The sequence below is a fragment of the Cotesia typhae genome, unplaced genomic scaffold (genome assembly GCF_013202065.1).
Source record: "Cotesia typhae breed Kobodo isofemale line unplaced genomic scaffold, CoteBio_Ctyphae contig_11, whole genome shotgun sequence".
Classification (NCBI taxonomy): Eukaryota; Metazoa; Arthropoda; class Insecta; order Hymenoptera; family Braconidae; genus Cotesia; species Cotesia typhae.
The window spans coordinates 516,511-542,951 of NW_027423711.1; the positions used below are offsets into that span (position 1 = coordinate 516,511).

At 26.0% G+C, this 26,441-nt stretch overlaps 1 protein-coding gene across 7 annotated transcripts in view; it reads right to left on the bottom strand.

Annotated features, from left to right (window-relative positions):
• Hr3 (nuclear hormone receptor 3 ROR-beta) overlaps positions 1 to 26,441 on the bottom strand; it is a 104,279-nt gene that overhangs the window by 21,039 nt on the left and 56,799 nt on the right. For 2 of the 7 annotated variants that reach the window (XM_074238973.1, XM_074238964.1), the window contains exon 1: positions 702 to 960. The exons of 4 other annotated variants lie outside the window; for them this stretch is intronic. The gene's annotated coding sequence lies outside the window, so the exon portion shown is untranslated. Of the gene's footprint in view, positions 1 to 297; positions 342 to 701; positions 961 to 26,441 lie in introns of those variants that run through there. One more of the 7 variants, XM_074238981.1, reaches the window with a different exon arrangement.

A 26,441-nucleotide genomic window follows, 5' to 3' on the forward strand; every position in this document is an offset into this window, starting at 1 on the left:
TAAAAAATTTGTAATTCCGGGTATAAAATTTGGAAAAAAAGTTATTTACATAATTTTGTATCAATGAGATTTTTCATTAATTAATACTTATAATAATCAGTAAATTATTATCTTCTTAAAATTTAATTGAGATTTTTGTCAAAGTAAATCGAAAAAGTAATTAAAAACAAATAGTATCATCTTATGACTGAAATAATTACTACAGTTAGCGAATATTTAATAAGTAGATGACTTAAAAATTAAACTGCCTTAATTAATATAAGAATAATAATTTCACATAATTTTTTTTATAATTACTTCAAGAGTTTCAAAATTAAAATTACACTTGACAGATAATTGAAAACAATGTTTATCATTTTAAATTATATTATATAAATAATTGATATAAATTTCATATGTTTTCGCATTACTGTAAGTGTTCAAATAAATTAACACAAATACATCCACTGTCACTTATCAGTAGTCATATTTATGAATTTAAATTGATTGTTGATAAAAATCTAAAATTTAAAAAACGATAAATGTATAAATTTGTAATTAAAAAAAATAAAGATAAAATTTATAAAAAAAAGTATTGAACTTGTAGAGCGTTAGTAAGCGGCACTTTCCAACTCCCACACGACACATGACTTTATACTCTATAGTAATACCAATTCACCCATACATTACTCGATCATGAGTATACACATGGATTTACTCACGAACCAACCAACATCTCTTCCTGCATCCTTCTTTCTTTCTCCTTAGACCCTTTCTACTTTACGATCTTTTTGTGTCTCTTTTATAAATCTCGGACACAACACTGAGTAAGAATAATCCACGGAGAGTATATCCACTGATCATGCAATACATTGTTACATCCCACATATCCAATAACATTTAAATATAAAAAAAAATATTTTATTTATTTATTTATTGTTTGTTTTAAATTCAGGCACTAAATATAGCTTATTAATTATTGGAGTACCAAAAAGAATTGAATTTATTTTAAAAAATACATTTTTTATTTTTGGAGTAAACAAACATTATATTAACAATGACACTGTTAGCAAATGTCTAAAAATTTTTGATTTTTTTTATTAATTAAATTTCAATTAAAAAGATATTTATAAAAAATTGCACTTATAGTTTTTTACATGTGAAATTTTTTTTTTAATTGTTTAAGTGAAATTTTTTCAAAAAAAAAAATTTCTAAAAATTTTGAAATGTCGGCTAACTTAATTTTCATTATTAACACCATCTATAATAATAAATATAATGATATGTAATTTGTGAATCAAGTTCTCATAATTTATGTATATTAAACGCGCACCTAATAATGTAACTTACACTTCTATTTGTCCACTAGTATTTAACATTTAATTTAAATTTGAATAAAATGGATTAAATAATAACATAACATAACATAACATAGCACAGTATTTGGAGTACAATATTTTAATATTAAACAAAACAATACTTCGGTTGTTTAATAATAATGCGATTACGGAGGAAATAATTGACAATTTATAGAATGAACAAATGTACATATATGATAGAGAAGAGGTGTTTTTGGGGATCACCAAAGCAAGCCTGGCATCTCACAATATGTCAAGAATCCCCACCATACCGTTGACGTTGTGGCGGGTCACTGAACTGTGCGCCACCGCGAATGATGGTCGAGTGCTTCGTCTCACCCTCTGCCCCGCTAACTGGCGCACCCCTTCCCAGCAAGGCGATTCCCTTCCTTTCCGTCTCTAAAATCCCTCCTGGTGGACAACACTCCCCACTATTATTTCAATTGTAATACTTGCCGGGTATTACCGACAATCTGCGATCGCTACCGAATCTTTCACCACGTTTACTTAACTTGTTACTATTTTATCTATTTATCAATGTAATACATACAGTCATGGGTCTAATGATTGTAATTACAATTATTATCGATTAAAACAGGCAAAAAAATCAATTTTTTACTCCGACTTAGTCGATGATGAGTGTTGGGTTTTATTTCAAAATTTTTTTTGTCAAGATCAAGATGTCAGTGTGACATTAAACTTAGCTGTCACTTGACAATTTTTTTATTTTTTTTAATTAATAAATTTGCTCCAAAAAATTATTTTTAAAAAATTGCATTTGTAATTTTTTTTAATTTCTAGATGTCAATTTTTTTTATAATTTTAGTTGTCACAAAAATTCTTAAAATTATCAACTATCTGCTAAGTTAATTTTCATGATCTCAGTTTAGTTTTAAATAAGAAAGAACTTTCTTTGTTTATTTAAGTATATAATTAATAACAATTTTAATAGATTAGTAATCGAAATTTAACTCATAAAAAAAATTACACTTTATAAAATTTTAGGAAATTATTAATGCAATCATTTAAAACTAATTTATTCTATGACGTTAAATTTAGCTGTCACTTCACAATTTTTTTAGTTTTTTTAAATAAATAAATTATCGCAAAAAAATGATTAAAAAATGGATTTGTAGACATTTTAATAAAATAAAAATGCAATTTTTTAAAAATAATTTTTTAGGACAAATTTTTTTGTTAAAGAAAATAAAAAAATTGTCAAGTGACAGCTAACTTTAATGTCATATTTATTTTTTAAATTAGAGTTAAAAATCATCAGATAACTGCTGATTTCAGTTTAATTTTGATGAAAGTTGAATTATACAAAAGAAGTTAATTTTACGGAGAAAAAATTTGATAGTTTTACTTTAATTTTACTCTATGCACAAAAAAAAGAAGTCAATTTTTAACTTAAGAGTGTGGAAATTGTAAAATTCATTATTTTTCAAAATTTTAAGTTACATGAGAATTAAAATTACTGTCATAAAAATTTCATTGTTTTAAATCAACACAGAAATATTTTTGAATTAAATAAAATTTTTTTGCGTAAATTAAGGCAAATAATTTCTTCAAAATTTCTTAAAAAGCTTTTTCTTAATGAAATAAATAAAATTTATAAATGAAGAGATAAAGAAGAAATTTATCGATTGCAGGAAACTGCATCATCTATAGAGCACGTGTGTGCCGCTCGCTTAGTAAACAAAAGTAGAGACTCCGTTATAATTTAATGTGTAATGTAAGTGATTCTAGATGTCTCAAGTCTGGCGCTTTCACCGACTTTGTAATAATCCGCTTAAAAAGCAGTTTCGTAATAATTTAATGAAAATATGTAATAAATTAATGTTGTATTATTTTTCGAAAATAATTATGATAACAATAATGAGAAATAAAACATAAGTATGAAAAATAACAGAAATGGTTGAAAAAACTAATGGATGAAAAAATAATAAAAAACAATATTAAAAAAATGAATAATTTGTAATTTATTTTCATTCATTAAACACTTGACTCATACTGGTGACTATTCTCACTATATATAATACTGTCACTCTCCATTCTATTTGGTTGCCACGTCCTTGTAGAGATCGTAGAACCTCCTCTCTCTTTTTTTTCAGAGTCTCATTCTTGGTTTAACTCTTTACGTTTAACTTGTACTCACGCTTTAACCCCACTATCACAACATAACATATTACTTTAGTGTACAGTACTGTTGTGTGTTTATAGTTATGCTCGTTGGTGTTTGTATTCGCATATTTATTGCATAACCGACGCGCAACACACGAGGTTGCCAACCTGCACTACGACGCATAACACTCTATAAATATACCACTACAAATAAATAATTTAACATTAAGTCGATTTGTACATTCAGCCAACTATAATCATTAAATTGTTTGCATGGTATTATTATTTTTTTTTTTTAATTTATTTTATTATACATATATGTTTTTATTTTTTATAATAATACGTAATGGTGATGTTATATGTTATATCTATAAGTGATATAGATATTATTATTCGAAGGAAAGTATAACATAAACGTAATGATTATCAAAGAGTGCGAAAGTCGCCGGGCGGTTTGACATTGGACGTGATAAACTTTCCACGGATTATAGATTCATAAATTGCCGAGTTCTAAAAATAATTAATTCCAATTACATAGAATTTATTACTTAGATTTTTATTTTTTTACCCATATTTAAAATTGTCTTATCAAAAAATACTGACTAGATTGTTCTCTCTGCTACTGTATGAATTCTTTTTAGTCCAAGAAAAAATTTTTAAGCCTTGTATTGAAAACCAAATTTTTTCAAGTCAAGAAAATTATTTTTTTTTTATTTCGTTATCTTGAGTTAAAATTTTTTTAACTATAAATTTATTTCGAAAATCAATACAATTTTTGTACTTTTAAATTCAATCAAAAACAAGGTTTTTTATGCCATTAAAGTTAGCTGTCACATGATAATTTTTTAATTTTCTTTAACAAAAAAATTTGTTCTAAAAAATTATATTTTTAATTTGTTAAAATTTCTACAAGTCCATTTTTTTGAATAATTTTATTTTGCTATAATTTATTTGTTAAAAAAAAATTAAAACAATTGGGAAGTGACAGCTCAATTTAATGTCATGTTTTTTTCTATATCTATTCATTGATATGATTGTAGGATTAATTTTGACGTAATGAGAGCTAAAAATACTTTTAAGTACTGGGTTAATATTCCGAGCAGATGAGGATCTTTTATTTTGATATTTACTGCTTATAGTCTGCCGTTAGAATTATTTTAATTGTAAAAATATATAAGAAGTTTATTATATTTCTATTTTGTATAGATACTTTGATGAGTCTAATTGATGCCTGATACATTCAATTACACAGAAAAAGTAGTGTCTTGACTTTAGTACATAATGGTGTAAAAAACATAACTAAACATAATCGAATACAATCTAAAACATATTAGATACAATGTTACATGTTGAGATCAAGAGATGAGTTACACAACCCCTAAATAACTACCATGTTCTCGACACTCAAATAAGTACCATTTTATCAAGACTCTTGGCGAGATCTACGACATGTGACCAGCTAAGAAAGATTAATCTATACATATATATAAAAGAGATTTCCACCTATGTATTGACTCATCACAATATCTCTTGAACCATAAGGCGTAGAAACTTGAAATTTGGTAGGAATATTTCTTTCGCTGAGAAGAGATCACCTAAGAACGGATTTTATGAAATTCCAACCGCAAGGGGTGTTGCGGAGACGTTAACAATAAGAAATTTTCGTTTTTAAACTGTAGCTCCTACAGACTTCAAATTTGTCAGGAGTCTTTTATTTATCATTATGTGAAAAATAAATTTGGCTACTTATTTAAATAGAATTCGTAAAAAATATGTTAAATTCATTTTCTATGAAAAATTGATGTCACTGTGAAAATTTTAACTAAAAGAAAAATTCAACGCACTTGAAGCTAGACAGATTTCAACTTCACTTATGAGACTTGGAATGATTTTAACTAAAGCTTTCAATGCTTTTTGAAGTCTGTGCAAATCAATACAACAATCCAATGAAATTTCAAGTCTAGATCTAAAAATGCAATTCTATAAAGCGCTCAGCGGAGCGGGCAGGTAACAGCTAGTCCTATTATATTATTATTTTATCACAGTTTTTCATTGTATTTTTATACTGCATTATCACTTTTGTATTAGTATTAGATTAAATGAAAACATGCTTTTCGGGGAAAAAAAAAAAAAAAAAAAAAAAAAACCTACATAGCTGAGAGAATCACAAATTATTAGTATCGAATTCCTGGTTTCCAACTTTAAGGTAAAATACCCAGCAGTCGAACATTTTTCAAAGTAAAACGTATTCAACCCGACTTTTAATAAATAAATATTTATCTATTAGATAAAAAAAATGTTTCTGATGAGAATATAAACAATTTTGAATCTATTGATGCATAAAAAAAAACATAATAATATTTTTATTTTTATAAGGTTTTAAAGATATATTATAAAAGCAGTAGTAGTTGAACAAACAATTCTAAAATGCCGTGAAGTGAAAATATAATTTTTAATTACTGCATCAATCATGCAACTACTGCACCCGGGAGTGAACAACCCGGGAGTAGTAGTTAAACTAGCATAGCATAAAGCTAATAAATTTGTCTTTTATTGATATATCACAAGATTGTTATAAATAATTTAAGATGAATAATATCTATAAGATATAAAAAATGTATGATACGTTTATTACTTGAATATTTTTATTTTATTATTCAATTTTTTATCTTTATTTCTTTGCAGCTATTATTATTATTATTATTATTATTATTATTATTATTATTATTATTATTATTATTATTTTTAAGTCATAAATCACTAATAAAATTAAAATTTAAATAGTTTCTTGTCAAATAATAAATTTTTTTTCAGTGATTTATAGTATTACAGATTTTTTATAATTATTTGTCTTTTTTTGTCACTTTAAATTAGACTTTCCTGTAAAATTTTTTTTTTAAATTTAAATTATTAAGTTGTTTTAAACTTACTTTTTTCGACTTAAACAAACAACTCGCCATCGAGTCAAGAAATCTAGTTATCTGCTTGACTTATTTTTGTTTTTGTTTTTTACTTATTAAATTTAACGGGAGACTAACAACGAAAATAATCAAAATGATTATATAAGATAGAATAAATAAGGTAAAATACTCAGTATTTGAACACCGTAAATTCGAGACCAATACTTGAACAGATTTTTGAAATTCATATTAATGCAAAATCGTGATACCTATTATAAGTGATATCCGTATTTTAACATTATTTGTTGGGTTAATTATTAATTTTTAAAAGTTTTTAGAATTTTAAATCGAAGTAATTATATTTTGGTTAATTTAAAAGTTGGTATATTGAAAATATCTGATGGCTGCTACTTATACCATGAAAATGGTACCAAACCTTAAAACTTTCAATCAGTAAAAAAACGGCATATGATCATTTTAAGTAATAAAAATGGTACCAATTAATGAAATAGCCTTTTTTAAACATTACATACTTTTTGCAAAGCTAACAAATATGATTTTAATATTTAATTTTATTGTCTAACTACTAGGGTGGGTCAAAAAAATCGAATAATTTATTTTTGACTTTATACTCTGAAAAATAGGTTCGTAGACACCTAAAAAGAATTCTCTCCAAGTATAAGCTCTTAATTATAACGGGAAGGTCCTCCGCTTTGCGGGTTTCTATTTTTTTCGAATAATCAGATAAAAAAATTTATATCTCGCTTCCAACTGCTTGGAAAAATATTCCGTGGCATAGATTTTGTGAGAAATTGAATGCTTTACAAAAAAGGTCTCTTATGACTTTTTCAAAAACTCAACCGATTAAAAGATATTCATAGTTGAAGTTTGGCTATTTTAAGGAAAATATTCGTTTTTATTATGAATTTTATAAGTCGATGAAAAAAATTATTTCGGATTGCGGAACTCATGATTTTGTAGGAAATTTACTGCTCTACAAAAATGGTCTCTTATGATTTTTTGATTAAGTGAAGCCGTTACGAGATATTCATCGTCAAACATTAACGAATATCAATATTTCCAGTTTTTGATCAATAATTCGATAAATTTTAATTTAAACTATGAGTTTCAGGAAAATTTACATAAATTTAACTTTTTTATAGATAAATTTTTTATTGAATTATCAATTGCAATATAATTGTCTATATTTTTAACATAACAGTACGCTATTACTATAAATAATTTCTTTTATTACAATTTGGGAATGTTTTTTGATGTTCTTTGACAACTTGCAATAAGTACTGGAATTGTTCTTCATTTTTTGTCAAGCATTGATTATATTCACTGACTAATGCAACAGCTCGCTCTGCTGAATCATTGACAACTTTTAGTTGTTGAAAGTATTCTTTATTTTCGAGATAACTCTCATTAGTAGGCCATAATTCAACATCGACATCAAGAAAGTCATACGGTAGATCGAAGATTTTGAAAAGATTTAATGACTTTTTAGACACAAAGTCACTCAGAGTTCTCTGCGCCAATGAATTCAAATCTTTTTTAGCAATTACAAATCTTTTAGCTTTAGAATCTGTACCTTCACGAGTATTAACAGCTTCAACAATACTTTTTTTTACTTCTAATGGAACGCCATCGTCAAACTAAATAAATCTTTTCAAAATCTTCGATCTACCGTATGACTAGACGTGGTCACTTCTTTAATCGTGTAATCTTATCAAACTAAATTTTCTACGAAAAAATATAAAAGGAAGTGAATTTACAAAAATATAAATATTTTTTTAAATATACGCGAAGAAGAAAAAATTACAGTTTTTATAATTTATCATGTATTTTAAGATCCGATATCTTTCTGAGTTTCAAAAACTTCATAAAACTTTAAAAATATTACGATTATTTTGCATTAATATTTATTATGAAAATTTATTGTCCGCAAGTACCTATAAGATTTTATAAAATATAAAAAGAATTGACTGTTTTCCAATTTTCCATACAAAATTAATAATTTAAAAAAATTTCCCGTGTAAAAAAAATTGTGATTCAAAATGAATTTAAAATTGAAATTCATATTTTGAAACAAACATGAATTAGTTTTGAGATCAATCCAAATTTGAAATTGATTTGTAAATAGAACTTAGCACGCCTGTAGAAATTTCGATCCTGCTTTAGAATATTAATGACTTGAAATATTTAGGATAAATTTTATCTATAACATATTCTTAATCTTTATTAAAATTCTAAAGCAGAATCGAAATTTATACAGGCTTTATAATATTTAGCCATATATAATAGCTAAATAATAATAGCTAAATTTGTCATTAAAGACAAATTTGGGAATTAGGGAAATAAAGGATAAGGGGGAAGGGGGGGGGACCTTTACTCAGTAGGGATTTTCGGTTTAAATTAAATATATAAATTTCTAATTAATTATTCTTATAATTATATATTTATTTATTATATACTATATAATATTATAATATATATAATTATTATATAATAATTACGAAATTAATGAACGATATAATTATTTTAATTATTTGTTTAAAAATAAATAAAATTACATAATCATTAAGATTCTACTCTAGATGATAAAAAAAATCAATATCACTTTACTTAATAATTATATGGATGTTTATCTTTATGAGCATCGATTAACTTGTTTCTATTAATAATTCAAACACTCATTTATTTATATATGTAATTATGCATTGCGTGGATCGATATGAGACATGACGATTATTGTTAATGAGGTGGAAAAAAAAAAAAAAAAAAAAACGTCACAATTGACAGATAATTTTTGTTGAGGTATATTAGCAGCTTGTGACGATGTAAACAGACGATAGAGCAACCGGCGTGCGGCATAAGTCGCGAAACGAAATGTAGGTCAGGCATATGAGGTGAGCCGTCGATCCAAGTAGGTAAGTCAATCGATAATGAGATTGTCGGCGTTCTCGTCGCGTTGTTTGTTCTGAATTGAGGGACACTGAGGGGTAACCATCAACAAAGTACAAGAGCGAACTTGAGAAAATGAAAATACCTTTCAAAAATTCCTAAATGTCCGTATCGTACCTATTATTATATACGGTATTTGCCATTAAAATCGGAATTTAATATTCCGAATTACTTGATGTAACACATTGTTTATTCAATTGAATTTTATTTATGATTTTATTATTTAAATTCAACATACTCGATAATTTATAAATAATGATCAATAATGATAAATTTTATTATTTCGTTATTTATTTAAGCGATAGTAATTTTTAACGAGTGCCATTTACACTGATAAACTTTAAAATTGTCAGTTTTATGAAAATAATTTGATATTATCAGCCTAAAGATATTATTTCGCAAAACTCGATAATGATAGCCATTTTTATCGAGGTGGAAAGCATCGAGTAGTCTAAAGTAGCATAGCAGTTTAGTAGTGTATGACTCGAATGATTGAGCCAACTGCAAACTGCAGTATTAAACCGAGAATGACGATTACAATTTTCTTAACTAAGTTGATGTGGTAATATTTGCAACTTGCAACACGTTGTTTGCGTTCGCGCGCAAACTACAGTCATATCAATCGTGTTCTTCGGCCAAGATCCAAGATCGTCTATTCCGGCATTTTAGTTGACAGCTATTCAATTCAGGTCGTTGTACTTAAATAGATTTCTTGATCTTTTAACCATATTTATTGTTTTAGTTTTTCTTTTTACTATTTTTTTCTATGATAATAACATCAGTTGAGATATTACTATTGTTTTCAGTTATTTATGGGAGTACACTTTTACTAAAAGATGCATAAAGATAATTAAATTGATTAAAGGTAAACTACAGTTATAAACACGTGTACATAAAAATATTATGTCTTTTTATAAAATGATCAATTTGATTTACGAGAAAGAATTTCAATGTACCAAAATCATTGTGAAGAATTTAACAATCTTGAATTAAGTAGAAAAATTTTTGAGTTCAATTGAAAAAACTTTTCTGTTTAATTCAAGATGATCTAATTTTTTTTAATTATTTCTATGGTTTAAATTTTTCTTCTTAAATCACGTCACTTTTCTTATCAGTTTAGAGATAGCTGATTTTAAACCCAATATTGTAAAGAAATTTTAATTCTGATTATTGGTAGAAAAAACTTAAATATTATTATTGAATTTTAAGCGAAAAATAAAATTTTCGAATTTGATATTTTAGTCTTAAGTGACTAATAGGATTTTACAAGTGCATATAAGTTTTTTATCACACGTTTAAGTAAAATAATTATTGAGTCAATTAAAATTATTCATTCATAAAACACGTTTTTTTTTTTTAGTCAAGAAGATTTCTTATGTAAAAAAAAAAAAAAGAAAAAGTACGATATGTTGATATTAAAACAGTTGTTACTTTACGTACTTTTTAAACTGTTTGATCTTCTAAAACTCCTATTTAAATGTAACTTATAAAAAAAAAAAAAAAAAAATGCGAATTTTCGTCGGACGCTTGAAAAATTTGTAGATAAAAAAAATAGTTTTTTTTAACAGCCTACCCAATATGACATATATCTATTACATTGATATATGCAATAGAAAAGGAAGCGTTAGTAGTTCAGTGGGAAAGCCAACGTTTTTCCGGCGGTCAATACGAAAGATCGGTTGCGGGTTGGTGGACGCCGCGTCGCCGGAGGGTTAGTAACTCCAACGGTGAACGACCGAATGGTTCTGCGCGTGCGTTAAAATGCAGATGACCCAGAAAACTCGGAGTTTTCCGTGGAGCTTCGGATGTTGACAGCCGATGCGCGGGCGCCGACGACTGACCCACATCACTTCAAGTCACTTGCGCCCGGCACGCTGTACTGGCAGAGTGCACCGATTCGTGCCAATCTTCCTATTAGCCAAATAATTTGCTTTTTTTTTTCTGAAAATAGTCATATAATTGCTCAAATTATCACCGAATGTTTAATTTACTTTCTCAAAGACAACAAAACGCTGCACTCCCACCTAAAAAAAAGACGTACTGACGCAATGCTTTTTCGAAATTATTTTTAGTGGGTAGAAAATATTTAAAGATGATATATCGTGTTACATATTTACTTTACTGACAAGTACAAAAAAGTGTTTTTATTATATTATTTCATTTTTTTACACGTAAGACTTAACGGAGTAATTATTAAGCATTCGCGATGTTTTTTTTTTCTTTTAATTTTAAAGGAGTAATTTTTTTACTTATGATGTGCAATAACGATTTATTTGACTGTTGAGAATAAATATTTGATTATCATAACTTTCATTATCTTCTACATGTTGTGTCAATCAATCACACAATCCATTTACCTATCGAATACCCGATCATGCGTAGTGAAATTTAGAAAGCACCGGTGAAAAGCCACGTGCGCGCGGTTAGCAAATAACTAACCCGATAATCAAATATACTTGGAATTATTTTACAAATTATGACAATTATTTTATAATTATTTATAATTTTCGTATTTGTAGAAATAGAAGAAAAGTTGGCAACTACGAACAATTTAATTCAAATTCTTTCTTTTTTCGGCTCTAAAAGCCACGAAAGAAATTAAATTAGTTTTAATTAAATAAAAAAAAAAAAAGCTTTTATAATTTAAATTATACGCCATGTATTTTTAATCATAGAATAAAAAATATATGGACATATAGTAACTATTCTAGTCGAGGACACTGCCTTTTTATTCTCACCACATTCTCGGACTTTAAGGCAATAGTGAAATAAAAAAAAATCATTTACTCAGATTACTAAAACGTCAGTAATCGATGTCCTTGCAATAGTAAAATAATGATTTAGATTTACCGATGTTATACAATACAACCGAGCGTAAAATGGTAATTGCTGTGTCAAAATCATTAGAAATTTCGATAGCTATTACTTTACACTCAAGGTGAAATGCTGACTTTACTTCTAATTAATTTTTGTTTAATAGTAAACAAATGTATTTACTTTTTTATTTTTTATTAACCATTGAATGATTTATTTCTCTTCAATATTGAAAGTAGCTCTTCGGAATTACAATTAAATGTTGCAATGCCGCTATATAACTAAAATCGACGAGAATTGCATATTGATTTAAATCGTAAATTTTTAGCGTTGATATAAATTTAACAATAAAAACTTGAAAGACAAAATGTTTACAAATTGAAAAAAAAAAAAAAAAAAAATTATGTAAATGTTTTTTTTTTTTTTTTTGACAAACTTTTATTAAATGGCAGTTTTACGATTGAGGGTTATCCTAGGTTATAGTAATAAATTTTTTGTATTTTCTAATTGTAAGTCATTATGTAGATAATAAAATAATTAATATCTGGTGTTATAAAAATTTATTTCTATTTTGACCGGAAATAAATATATCAGCTACTTATTAATAGAACAAAAATTTTTATTTTTGTATTCTGTTATTAAAAGATTGTATTTAATGCCAATCAAATCATTTTAATGGGCGTCGGTTAATTTTGTTTGAATTTAAACTGATAAAAACATAATTACGAATATCTTACATAGTAATAAATTTTAAGTCATTAATAAACACTTGCATCAACAAATTTTTTGTTAAATACACTTCTCCCAAAAATTGAACGAGCAAAAAAAATTTTTAAAGCATTTTCTCGATATTTCTTAAAATTATGGAAGAACCAAAACTCTTAAAATTTTTTAACTGAAATATACCTTATCACAAAATAATCGAAAAATTTATAAATTTTCACGCTCCCTTAATTTTTAAGATCATTTTATTTTACATTTTTGTGTGATGAATTAACACAGTCAAATGATAGTAACACACAAAAATTTTAAATATTTAACATGAAAATTTTCGAATCAAATTTTTTTATTGTGTATGATCAAAACTGTTTATAGATATCAATTTGATCATCACTGCATTATAATTTTTTTTTTTTTTTTTTTTTTTTTTTCATTACACATTGTATGATCTTATCGACTCGATATTTGTGTTATTCAACTCTATACTTTTCTTCAGATACTCAAATATTTACTGTAACATTAAGAAAAAAATTGTTCAAAGAATTGACATGACATGAAAGAAATAAAATACAGAAATAATAAAATTATAACTAAGTAATATTTAATTAATAATTGAATGTACATTATCAGAATTTGTCGGTGAAATTTGTTTTTAAAAAATAAAATTTAAAAGCTCAAAACATTAGCAATTAAATTATGTTTCTTAAGATTCTTAAATACAAAAGTGTTGCATATGTACTGGAGATAAAAATAGTCTTAATAACAATTTGGGAAAAAGATTGCATATCTGCAATGCACGAAAAAGTTTCACGACGTGAAAATAGCACAGTGCGCTGTCATTGGTATTTTATGAGTCGCTGACTGTAAAAAATCTACTACACCCATCTACCACGTTCTTCAATGAAATAAAGTCGCAAAAAATTAAAAAAGTATAAATACATCTACGTTCTACATGCCACTATACATGTGTTATTATCATTGCGTTATCTGATATCAAATGAAATAGATTTTAATTTTTTTGTGCACGATAAATTTTAAATATTATACGCGTCTTAAATTGTTGAATATTTTTAAATAATTTTTTTTTAAATATCAATAATGAATTTAGTGACAGTCACTATAAGCATTTTTGACCAGTCAACTTTCACAAAAAATTTATTGTGCAATACCATCAGAGACGTGTGTAATTTTTATTATTGTTAAAACGTGATTTTGTTATTCAAAAAAAAAAAAATATATATATATATATATATATATATATATATATATATATATATATATATATATATATATATATATATATATATATATATATATATATATATATATATATATATATATATGTTTAATTTGTTTTTTATTTTTATTTTATCATGATATACATATATTTGTAGAGATAATAAAACTTTTTATACTGCAAATAAAATTAAAATCAAGAAACATGCTTGCCTCAACAACCAATTTGAATTATTTGAATTTTTTTAAAGCATCATTGCAAAAAATATGAAATTCTCTATTAGAAATTGTCTAGCTTTAAATTTTGATAAATGACTTTTATATTGTATAATTTAAAAATAATGTAATATTTATAAGTGCACAGCATTTAAGATAAATTTCTTTGAGTAATAAAGATAATGTCAATAAGTGACATAACAATGATAATTCTTGATCTGCCTTTTTTTTATCTTTTATTTTTTTTAATTTATAAATTTGATTATTTAAAGTAATCAGCCCGTAAATATGTGAATAAAAAATATTTTTTTTATTTTTTACTGTAAAGGCAGATGATATTTCTCATTTAAAACTTAAAAAAATTTTATTACCTCAACCCGTTTTAGAACTTGAGTTATGTTTTTTGAGAATTTTTATTACTAACTTCTTGATATTGCTTTCTCTCGCATTCTCGTAATAATTATCAAATATTTTTATTCATCGTGAATACACATGCATAGTCATATATTACATGTTACATGTAGACTATCTTCAATATACAGGAATGATTCTTTATACGACTAAAAGCAAAGCAAAGTAAAACTTTTCGCGTCACTCGGGCATCGTGGACCTGGCTGCATACGATCGTTACCAGCAATCTCGAGTTTCTTCGACCGTTTATGCCATTTGGCACGATCTTCCCAGTTGGATGCGCGTAGCTTTGGCATCGTTGCCAAATTAAAAAAGAAATTTCAACGATAACGTTAAACAGCTTCGCTGAAATTTTACGAAATAACTTTTACAAATTATATTTCAATATTATTACTCTAATAAAAATTTCATCGATATCAAAATATTAAATAACTATAAATAAGATTAAAAACTCTACTCCGATTCAATTACTAATAACAAAAAAAAAAAAAAATGTAATTATCATTTTTCTCAGTGACAGTTTTAACGAAAAATTTATACTCTTCCGGAGATCTTGGTATACTGAATGCGTTTGACAGTATAATGCATATATAGCCCGGTGAGTAGGCTACTCTTTCTTTATTTTTCTTTCTCGATTGCGTTTACAAGCACGTTAATGTCACTATGATCATCGTGATAGCGAGGACGCGTTTGGTTGTTACCAACATGCTTAACAAATTTTTTTTATTTATTATTTACTCTACTGTATACACATGATAATCATCCCTATACTCAAAATAAATTCCAAAAAAAGCAAGTAGTTTAAACCAAAAATATATTTCAATATAATGATTGTGTTTATATATTAATTTATTTGATGATACATTAAAAAGGTGACAGTAGTTGATTGTAATGATGATGATAATACGGTTTGCACCTTGCCCTCTTTGGTAATACTCGAGTGCACTCTAGTCTCAGACGTGTATATAAATAATCCAACTATAATTAATATGACTAATAAATATAATCTTTCACTTATACGTAATTATAAAAACTAAATATTTAAAAAAATTAAAAATTTATTCTATGTTTACTTGGCAAATAAAAATTTTTTCCTCTTGAAAAAAATATTAATTAAAACTATTTTTTTTTTTTATTTTTAAAATGTTATGAACATTGTACTTGCTGGTTGGTGGGAAAACACTTGCCAGCATTTAATAGATAACTTTTTTCCCTCTCATTTTCCCTTTCTTTCACTTTGACGCTTCGTTGTCGTTTAATATATGACGCACAATACATGTGTAGGTGTACAGTACATTACATATATCTATATATATATATATATATATATATATATATATATATATATATATATATATATATATATATATATATATATATATATATATATATATACACGAGTGATGTGTCTTTTTGTCCCGCTCTATCTAATAGTTTTTATGTAATAAAACAGTATATATCTTTGTCAGTTGCTTTTGCCTTTAGTATAATACTGATACACTAGCTGCCAAGGCTTAAGAACGTGTGTGTGTACATAAACGTTGTATGATGCATGCACCACGCAAAAGTGTGGGTGACTAACGCATAACTATGTGTTGGCGCGAACGTGTAACTAGGTCGCGGGTTCGACAACTTTAGCCAAGGCTGCCATACCAGTGACTCTCATTGTCAGTGAGTGTATAGTCATATGTAAGTCATAAGCGAGGTTGCTTTTTTTAAATACATATCTGTTATTATGACATGCTCTTGTCTCTTTCACAGATTTTAACCATATAATAATCTTTCAAGATTTTTTGAATTTTTTTTCTAAATATTTATTATGATATTTTTTATTTATTTTTATTCAAGAAATTTTTTATCTTTAATGTTTGAATGCATGCATGCTAATTGTTGGGTAAAATTTTTCTAAATAATAATAATAATAATAATAATAATAAAATATATTTTTTTTTCTGCATCTAGTACTTTATCAATAGCTGCATCTTCATGTTACTTTAAAAATTTCTTTTAAAAGCTTTCATGTGTTTTTGGAGCATTAATTGAAGTATAAATTCTTACCTGAAACAGAAAAAAACAAATTTTCATTAGATAAAAATAATTTATCAATTAATTATAGTAATGTGTTTACTTGTTCAAATGCGTGTAAATAAATAATAAATAATAACTCAATTGAAGGAGCTTTAGTTTTTAGATCATGCACTTATTCATATTGTATTTCCCTTGTTTTACTGCATATGTGTCTATCATAAATCGTATTATGTACAAGCCAAGACACCCATAACGGTCTATGTATGCATAAACGATATAATATAACATATACCAGAAGAAGAAAGGAAAAAAGAGAGATAAATAAATAGATAACTAAAAAAAAAGAAAGAAAGACTAGACTCAGCGGATATCGACGGTCGACATCCAAGTGTAACGACCAATCATTTTACATATCTATCTAAACTAATAGATACTGAATTTATTTATTTTATATCATTTAATTTCCTCAATATAATAAACAAAAAAGATTTCAATTATGCAATAATTTAAATAATAATTTACAAAATTTAAAATTTCCATCAAAAATAAAATGTAAACTTACTTTTGAAAAGACAAGTAAATGTTACTTGTATGAGTGTATGTAAAAATAAACGTATTATATATTACATGTAAATAGACATCAACGTAAGTGAATTATACGTTTTAGTTTCTGTTTATACATATGATGAGTTTTATAAAACTTTCCTAGAAAATAAAAGAGAACCACTGATCGTACCGCGTTATCATAACATCAGCATGCCTGCTTGCATCTATCTATATTTCAAAGAGTGGTAGGCTAGAAACGCGACTCTGAGGGCTGCATATGCTCTTATCGAGTATAGAGTCATTTCTAGTACTTGGTGCAACACTAGAAACTTCGTTTAAAAAATAAAACTGCTCTTTGTAAAATGATATCTCAACAATTATTTATTTATAATTCAAACAACAACATAAAGTAATGATTAATGAATTATTGTGTAATTACTTATGTAAAAATATTAATTTTAAAGATTTAAAAATTATCAAAATAATAAAAAAAAAATAGTAAGTTTGTATGCAATCGTTTAGGAAGTTAATGCGATTCAACGTTGTTCAGGATCTTATGCAATCCTTTGGATTTCTGTTATTTCTAAGTTTATATTTTTCTTTCATTTTAATTTTATATATGCTGAGAAATTAGACAATATAATTTCATTTACTGATGACACATACACGTATTATTACTGGATTAATAATATTTTTTATTTATTTTTAAACATTTAGTGTTTATTTGAATGTTGAATACTAAGTAAGCATCGTTTTTTATCGAGTGAAAATAATTCAATGTAATTTTAGTAAGAATTAAAATTTCTTTAAATTGATTTCTTATCTTTGTATAAACCTATATCTAATATTATTTCTCAATAAGTATTTTATTTCATTATATATTTATTACAGAAAATAAATAAATAATGAGGCTAAGGTAACGCCTGCAGTAAACTATATCAATTATTACGGTAACAATATAATATTTGAACATTTTATATTTTTGTTCTTAGGTGAATAATAAATATGATCCATTTAAAAAAAATTTAGTAGCTAAAAAATGGTTGTTTTAAATCATAATATTATTTATTTTTCAATGAACTATTATTTGTCCTTCCATAGTTTGAACAAACTGTACGAAGAAACAACGTAATAAAGTGACAAAAAAGTATTAGAAAAACAAAGATTTCATTTTCACTTTTCAAGGGTTTGATAATTGATGTGTAACATCATAATAAAATTTATTATGATCGTAAATGCGTGTAAGCATAAGAACAAGCTCATTAGTATTGCTTAAATGTATAAAAACAAAAATAAAAAAAAAAAAGATACTGGAAAATGCGCTTACGCATACAGTAGGGCTAAGAATACTTGAAAATGCCGTTCATGTACATAACACTATACACCTCTTCACCGCAATAAGGCATCGTTGTCGTTGCTTGAGCACCGCAAAAGTCATTGCATAATACACTACACACTATTACTATTATATGTATACAGTTCCCCAGTGACGTGTCTTTATTCTCCCTCTTAACTTTTCTTTCGCTCACTCATTACCTCTATCTCTGTTTTTCCTCTCCTCTTCTCCTTCTCTTACTCTGACAACACGTCTCTATACTACTTGTCTTAAATAAAAGTCTCTTGACAACACACAACTTTACTCTTCGTATTCAAGAGAACGCAACTTTACAGTGCCATGTCTTTAGCATATAACTTTCTTCTTTTTTCTTTTTTTCTTTTTTTTTTTTTTTTTTCCTATTGCTACTGATGCTAGTGCTACTGTACTGTATGATTACTGCTGCTTTTGCTGCTTCTTGAAACGACTTTCGCCCGGATGCAAGAATGCCGAAAGTAATCTTGCACGGGATATTTTTGTTTTTATGTATATAAATATTCGGCAAACTATTAAAAAATTTTTTTATCCACAACTTTTTTATTTTTTATAACATTATTTTTCTATTTTTAATTACTGAATTTATAATTTCGTTTTTGATAAGTTTTAACAACATTAATAATGATAATTATTATTGTCGTTGTTGTTTACAAACAATTACATAGATGTAAAAATAAATATAACTACATATTGATAAAAGTCCATGATAAATACCAAGGGCTTAGAGTTTATTGTTTGCACTTGGCCGATTTATAGTATAAATCAACAGCATTTTAACGTCATACGTGGTACCTGCACGATGCATCATAGCCTTTATAGAGGCTATATGGTACTATGACTCAGATACCCGAATGTATGACAATGTTGTTGTTTTTATTTAACATCAAAACATCTTGCTTTACTGTTATACCATACGTTACATATTTCCCAAATTATTGATTGATTAAAATTGAAATAATTTTTACGATAATAATTATTTCTAGTGGGATTTTTAAATTATTATTTTTTTTTTTCTACTACTAAGGTTAAATCATTATATTGACATGCTTGAAAGAACAATTTATCTTGATTGATTATTTTTTATTACCTTATTCATAAAAAATATTTTATCAATTATATTTTTGCATAATTTTGAGTCTTAAATTTGCGAATTATTTTTCAATTTAATGAATCGGAACTTTTATTAAATTAAAAAAAAAAAAAAAAAAAAAGAAGTGAACGAAAATACGCATCTAAATTAATCAAAGAATAATATTATGAAATTATGACTAAATTAGTAAAGCGGCATTATGAAATCAATTAATAAAGCTTATTCATAAATATTACCCACTTTGACAGTATAAAGAGAAATTGATAATAGTATGAAATAATGATAATCATCAATCATACATATTAAATACAAAATAAATTAATTAATCATGCAGAAGTACACTGCTTAAATAAAAATTACGATAGTAAAATAAACCAGTGAATATTGACTAATTAATATGAGCTCATTCAATTATTCTGTTCAAAATGGCGAATTATAAACACTAATTACAATTGTCTCGCCGCCGGACATACCAGCTGTATAGCATACACTGAAACTAGAAAATCATTTTTGAGAACCTCATCGCATGTGACCAAATATTCGTTCTTAATTAAACAATCTTAATTTTTTATGTTTTACACATTAATTATTAGTTATTATGAATATTTAAATGTCCTGTACGTGAATGACCTAAGAATAAATTGTTAATTCCAATTTTTACTCGATTGCAAATGAACAATAATCAACATAGAGTAAACATCCTCAACATAAGTGTAAAAAAATCTTCTTAAGCTGGTCGACTTCTGCAACTTTTATTTAATACCTTTCAAACTATTTATTCGATAAAATAAATACAGAAAAATACTGTTAATATCTTTTATTTAACAATATGCAATATAATTTGTAGAAATATTTTTAATCGCGGTCGTAAGGGTATACAATCACTTTCGATAAGCTTGGAAGAAAGAAATAATTAATTATTAGTTAATAATTGTTATGAACACACAATTAATTGTATGTAAGCAATTTATATTATTGCGGTTATATTGCTAATTCAATGATTATGATGGTATGTTTTATACACGTGGGATTTGACCTTTTGTGGTTTTAATCGTGTAATAATATCCTATCAATTCAATTATTGAAAAAAGTTGATCATTTTAGCATAAAGATGATTGGCTTTAAAAACATTTGTTGTTACGAAATTTCATGACGAGTTGAGTTAACTTTTAATTTTAAAGATAATAATAATAATTATTATTATTATTAGTTTTAATATTTAGACAATTTTGAATTTTCGAGTTTGAAAAAAAAGATTATGACAAATTTTTCAGTAGCAATGCTATCTTATAAAATATTAGAGTTGTTGTGATGATTAACTTCAAAAAATTTCCGAAGATAAGTTTTTTATTACTTAAATTTAGATAATTATGAATGAATCTAAAAGAAGTGAACCATTTGTCGTTGTTTACTACACAGAAAAATATTACATTAAAAATATAATAGTAAGTCATAATAGAGATTTATAATTGTTACCTTAATGATTTTATAGTTAAAAATTATTATTTACATGCCAATTTTTATGATTTGATATTTTAATTTTAACTTAAGTTGCTTGAATTTAGTCTAGCTTGAAAAATTACGATACTACAACGTAAAATATAATAAAATAGAAATTCCATGAAATTTTACTTTATCGATTTAGATTTTTCAATGTAAAATTTATTATCAAATTGTCAAAAAAACATTGTTCCCTAATTTTTTATTGGTTAAGATTAAAGCGTGTGTGCACGGCATAATTAAAATTGTTAGTATATTCTTATTTTATATTGTACTTTTTCTTGAAGTGTTTGAAACTTTAGGTTATTCTGAGCAGGACGGATAATTTGCTAAACAAAAATTACAATGTCGCATCGCATAAGTTAGAATTTTTTGCTCTAATTTGCTACTTCAATTTTCAATATTAGAAATTACGATAAATAATTAGATGTGAAAAACCAACCAAGAAATCTCAAAAGTTACTTAAAATAGACTCATACTCAAAAATTTTTCATTTTTTAATAAATTATTCGGTATCACCCTGTATGAAAAAGGACAATTTCTCAATTGTTGCATATCGTATGAATTGAAATTTTAAATACTAACTTTAAAGCGGGGATACCCCAACAAAATGAGATAAATTTAATAAATAATGCGACAGGCCAATTTCTAAAAAAAATTTTCTTTGAAAGAAATGCTTGCCACACTGAAAGAACTCTTTTTTTTAAATTACTGTTAAATTCACAACAATCGTGGGACGGATGACACGACGTAATTATTTAATGATAAGTGAGATAATTTTTAACTTCTTTTCAATTAATTTTACTGCAGTCTACTGTAAATTTTATAAAATCTACCAAAAAAAATATGATTTTTTTGGTAATTTTTATTTAAAAAATGGGAATAAATAAAAGGGCTGCATTATGTACCACGATTACAGTAAATTCAACGACAATTTTTAAATAAAATTTCTTTCCGTACAGATTTTTAAATAAATCGGTTTAATAGTTAAAAGTTTCTAAAAAATTTCTAAAAATCTCCTGAATTAATTTTTTCAGTTTAATTTATAAAAATGAGACTTCAAACAACTTACAATGTATAGTTAGTAGTTTAAAATTGATAAGCAATGAGAACAAATACTACTATTTATTGTAATAAAAAAAATATCTTATACATAAATCAATACTGACATTAAAATGATTTCTGTTGTATACATTGTTATCTATCCTAAGCTTTATTGAAAGTTACGACATTGCCAGACGGGAAGCAGATCCTTAGGCTTCTCGAGTTTCCGTCTGACTATATTTGCTTGGTTACTACTATCGATCCACCACACTACTGACATTCTATACTACTATACAGTTGTATATATTTCTCTACTACTCAGTAAAATCAGCACAACGTCCGACCGTCACGCCAGTTCTGTAATAGTCGTCAAAAATTGTAAATATTTTGTTTTTTTACCAAAATAGTTACTCGAGTAAATTATAGTAACGATATTGAATAGTTTAGTAGCATTAATTTAATAAAAATATTAAATGCAATGATAACTAAAAATTTACATCGGTGTAACAAATAAATATTAATATTAATTATTATTAATGGTATAAAAATAATATAAACTAGTATAGTACATTCTGAGGAGATTTATTATTTATTATAATAAGACAAATGATTGAGCAGTTTAACTAAATGCATAGCATGACGTTTAGTTATCGGAAAATGATAAATAGAACAAGGGGCATAGAGAAAAGAGAGATAATAAATGATAGAAGGCACATTGCTCTCGTTACTAAGTGGGCATCTAACGACTTGACGCAAATACATCTAAATGAACATGTCTAAATTAGCGGTGGTGGTAATGAGCCAAGACTTTTGCTAGAGAGTGACCTACATGTTCGATCGATAAATCGACACATCTTGTCGGGCAAATCCCGATATTTATTTTACATATTAATACAACTCATTAATTATTAAAAATATATCTACATTGAGTATAAACACGATGTTATTTAGACTAAATACATTTTGATGTGCTGTCTATACAACTTTTAAATAGTTGCAATACTTGAGGAAGATATTAAATAGTTGTCAAATGAGAATCTCTTGAGGTGTGCGGTGGCTCTTGTAGGAATTCTTAGAATTAGCATTTCAAGTATACGAATTTCGAGCAGACCGGAAAGATCTTAGAGATATCTCGCGTTAAGGATCGGATAGAATCTGCAGCCAATCTTGTCTGCCCCACAACTATTCGATGTCTATATTCAATACTTTGTAAGCCCTACACACAACTCCAAATATCTTCATGCAGAGCATAGAAAATGACCTTTGGGCTTTTTTTTTTTTTTTTTTTTTTTTCGATTATAATGTAATTTCTTCATAAATTATTGGCTTTTATTTTGCATCGAATGTTCATTTCAATACCAATTGTTGATTGTGTATTATTTTATTTTATATTATTTATGTATACGTGTACAAGACATTTGTGGGATGAAAGTGCTTCTATAAAAGATGGAATGAAAATGAGCAATTGAAATGAAGAATTCTTAGACAATGAGCCATTCAAAAAATGTAGAAAAAAATATTAAAAAGCTTTACCTTTTGTCTTTTGTCTACGTCATTTTCTTTCACGAAAATTAACTCCATCAAATTTATTTATAGGAAAATTTTATATTTATAAAATATTGGAGTTTTTTAATTTTAATAAAAATATTTTGACATAATCACGTTTTTTAAAATAAATTGTCGGATTTTGCGAATCGTGAGTATAAAAATTGCGATTTATTGTTGCCCAAAAATTATAATAGAGAAAATTTTCAAATTTGAAGAATTGACATCTACAAATTGGTTATTTTAATTTATCTACTTTTGATGCACAACTTGTAAAATTACAAACAAGATTGAAAAAATTAATAAATTATATTCAGTTTTTTGATTAAAATTAATAATTCCATTTTTAAATTGCTTAAATTAAAAATTTTATTTTTCGGAAGATAAAAACTTATAAAAATATTTGTAAATTATTTTCATTGATCTAAATAATTAAAAAATTATCAAGTATTAGTTATTCTAATTACAATAGTTTGAAACTTTAAAAATAACCTTAGAAGTCTTAGAAAAAAACTCATACATTATAAAGTAGTACTATAGAATTTTCCACGAATTTCCGCTTCCCTCACGTAGTCTAAACTACATTGTTAAAGCTGTTACTACTATACATTACATCTACTATTATTTGTACTATAATACATGTGGGTAAGTAACATGAAGCTATAGATACTGTTGAATCAATACTAGAGACAACGTTGTCAGCGACGTGTTCCCATGAGCATTTTATTTTTCTCTCCTCGTGCATGGCCACTCCCTCGATTTACGCTTTCCCTGATTTTCCGCTCACCATTTTCTCAACAATAATATCGATACTCATTAACAACATGGATCCTTGGTATTTTATTAATATTACAAATATGTAATTCTAAAATCCGGATATAAATTAAATAATAAAAATGAATAACTATAATAATTTAGATTAATGATTCCTGTATCTCTTAAAACATTTAAGTAATTCACAGCCTAGGCGTTGTGACTATTATTGAAGTGGGTAAAAAGCGTGAGAGCTTTTAGTAAAACTATATTTTTTGCTAGAACACTAGAAAGGCAGCGCTTTTTTATCTCAAACGTAAAGAGAGTGAGTAGACTTAAGAGAGTAAGATGAAAAATAAAAAAATAAAAAATGAATATATGAGAGAGAGGGAGAAAGTGCAGCAGCGCAGACTTTTGCATCAGCCAATCGGGCGACTGTATCGCAGCTTTTTCTTTCAGAAGCGCTTGTTTCAGGTGATACATAAAGGGTGCACGTGCAAATGTATTGAATGTCTCAACGACACAAGCTCGCAGTGTACGGCCGTCTATCGATCCGATGTAACCTACGCTTCTAAGCCTCTTTCTCTCTCATTTTTCTCATACTCTCTTACTCTTCATGCTTTATACTCCCTTATTGCGCACTACCCCAGCCTTATCAACTTTCTCGAATGCCATATATACATATATATATATATATATATATATATATATATATATATATATATATATATATATATATATATATATATATATATATATATATATATATATATATATATATATATATATATATATATATATATATTTCTTTTTTCTCTCTCTCTCATTTTCCTCATTCCCGTCAGAAACTATGCTTTCACCCTTTTCAGTGCCAAACTACTTTCTGCCAAACATCACGACTAAGCTTTATACCAAATATTATATACCTACCTATGAAAATGTCAGAAAATCTTTTCAAGCTATAAATACCTATATGTATGAAAACAATTTATAAAATAATTCATTTTCTTTATTTATTACAAAAAAAAAAGTAATCAAAGTATTATTATTTATTTCCAGATGTTAAGTTTTATAAGCCACGATTCATTCCCTCTTCTTTAAGTCGAGATAAATAGACATATATTGATTGAAGTATATCAAAGAATAAATATGATTAAACTTACAGAAATATTAATAATTAAGTGATGAAAAATTTCATCCATTAATTTATTTTTTAACTAAATTTTATGTTATTTAATAATTTTGTAAAATGTGTTATGTAAAGAAATATTGCTAATATGTAATTATATTTGAGGAGCTGATTTTCAAAAAGGTATCTTTTCATATTTTAAAAGAGCAGTTTTTTAACTTTTTAATATTAATTACTTCAATAATTATAAATATTTCGGACTAAAAATCGAATTGTAGCTTCATAACCGATAACACTTTGTAGCTAAATTAAAAAAGTTCAATAAAAATATTTACAATTGAAAATAAAATTAACATAAAAAGAAATTGATCCGTAATAACCTGAATCACCTAATTATTTAATTATTTTTTAACTGTTTGTAAATATCCTAAAATCAGAAAAATTGTCAAATGTCTATTAATTTCAGTATAATAAAAAAACTTCACCTTAAATCAATACCTAAACAATTTTTTTTCTTTATTTAAATCATGACTTACATTTTATTAAACTTTTTACAAGCAATTTTTCTTCACACAGTTTGGTATGATTGCAATAAATTTACAAAATGAATCATGCACGGAAAAAAGATCAGTGGAAAGATTACAGTTCCTACGGTAACAACAGGTCTTTCGTATAAAAGAGAGTAAAGTTTACAGTTCAAACTATCATT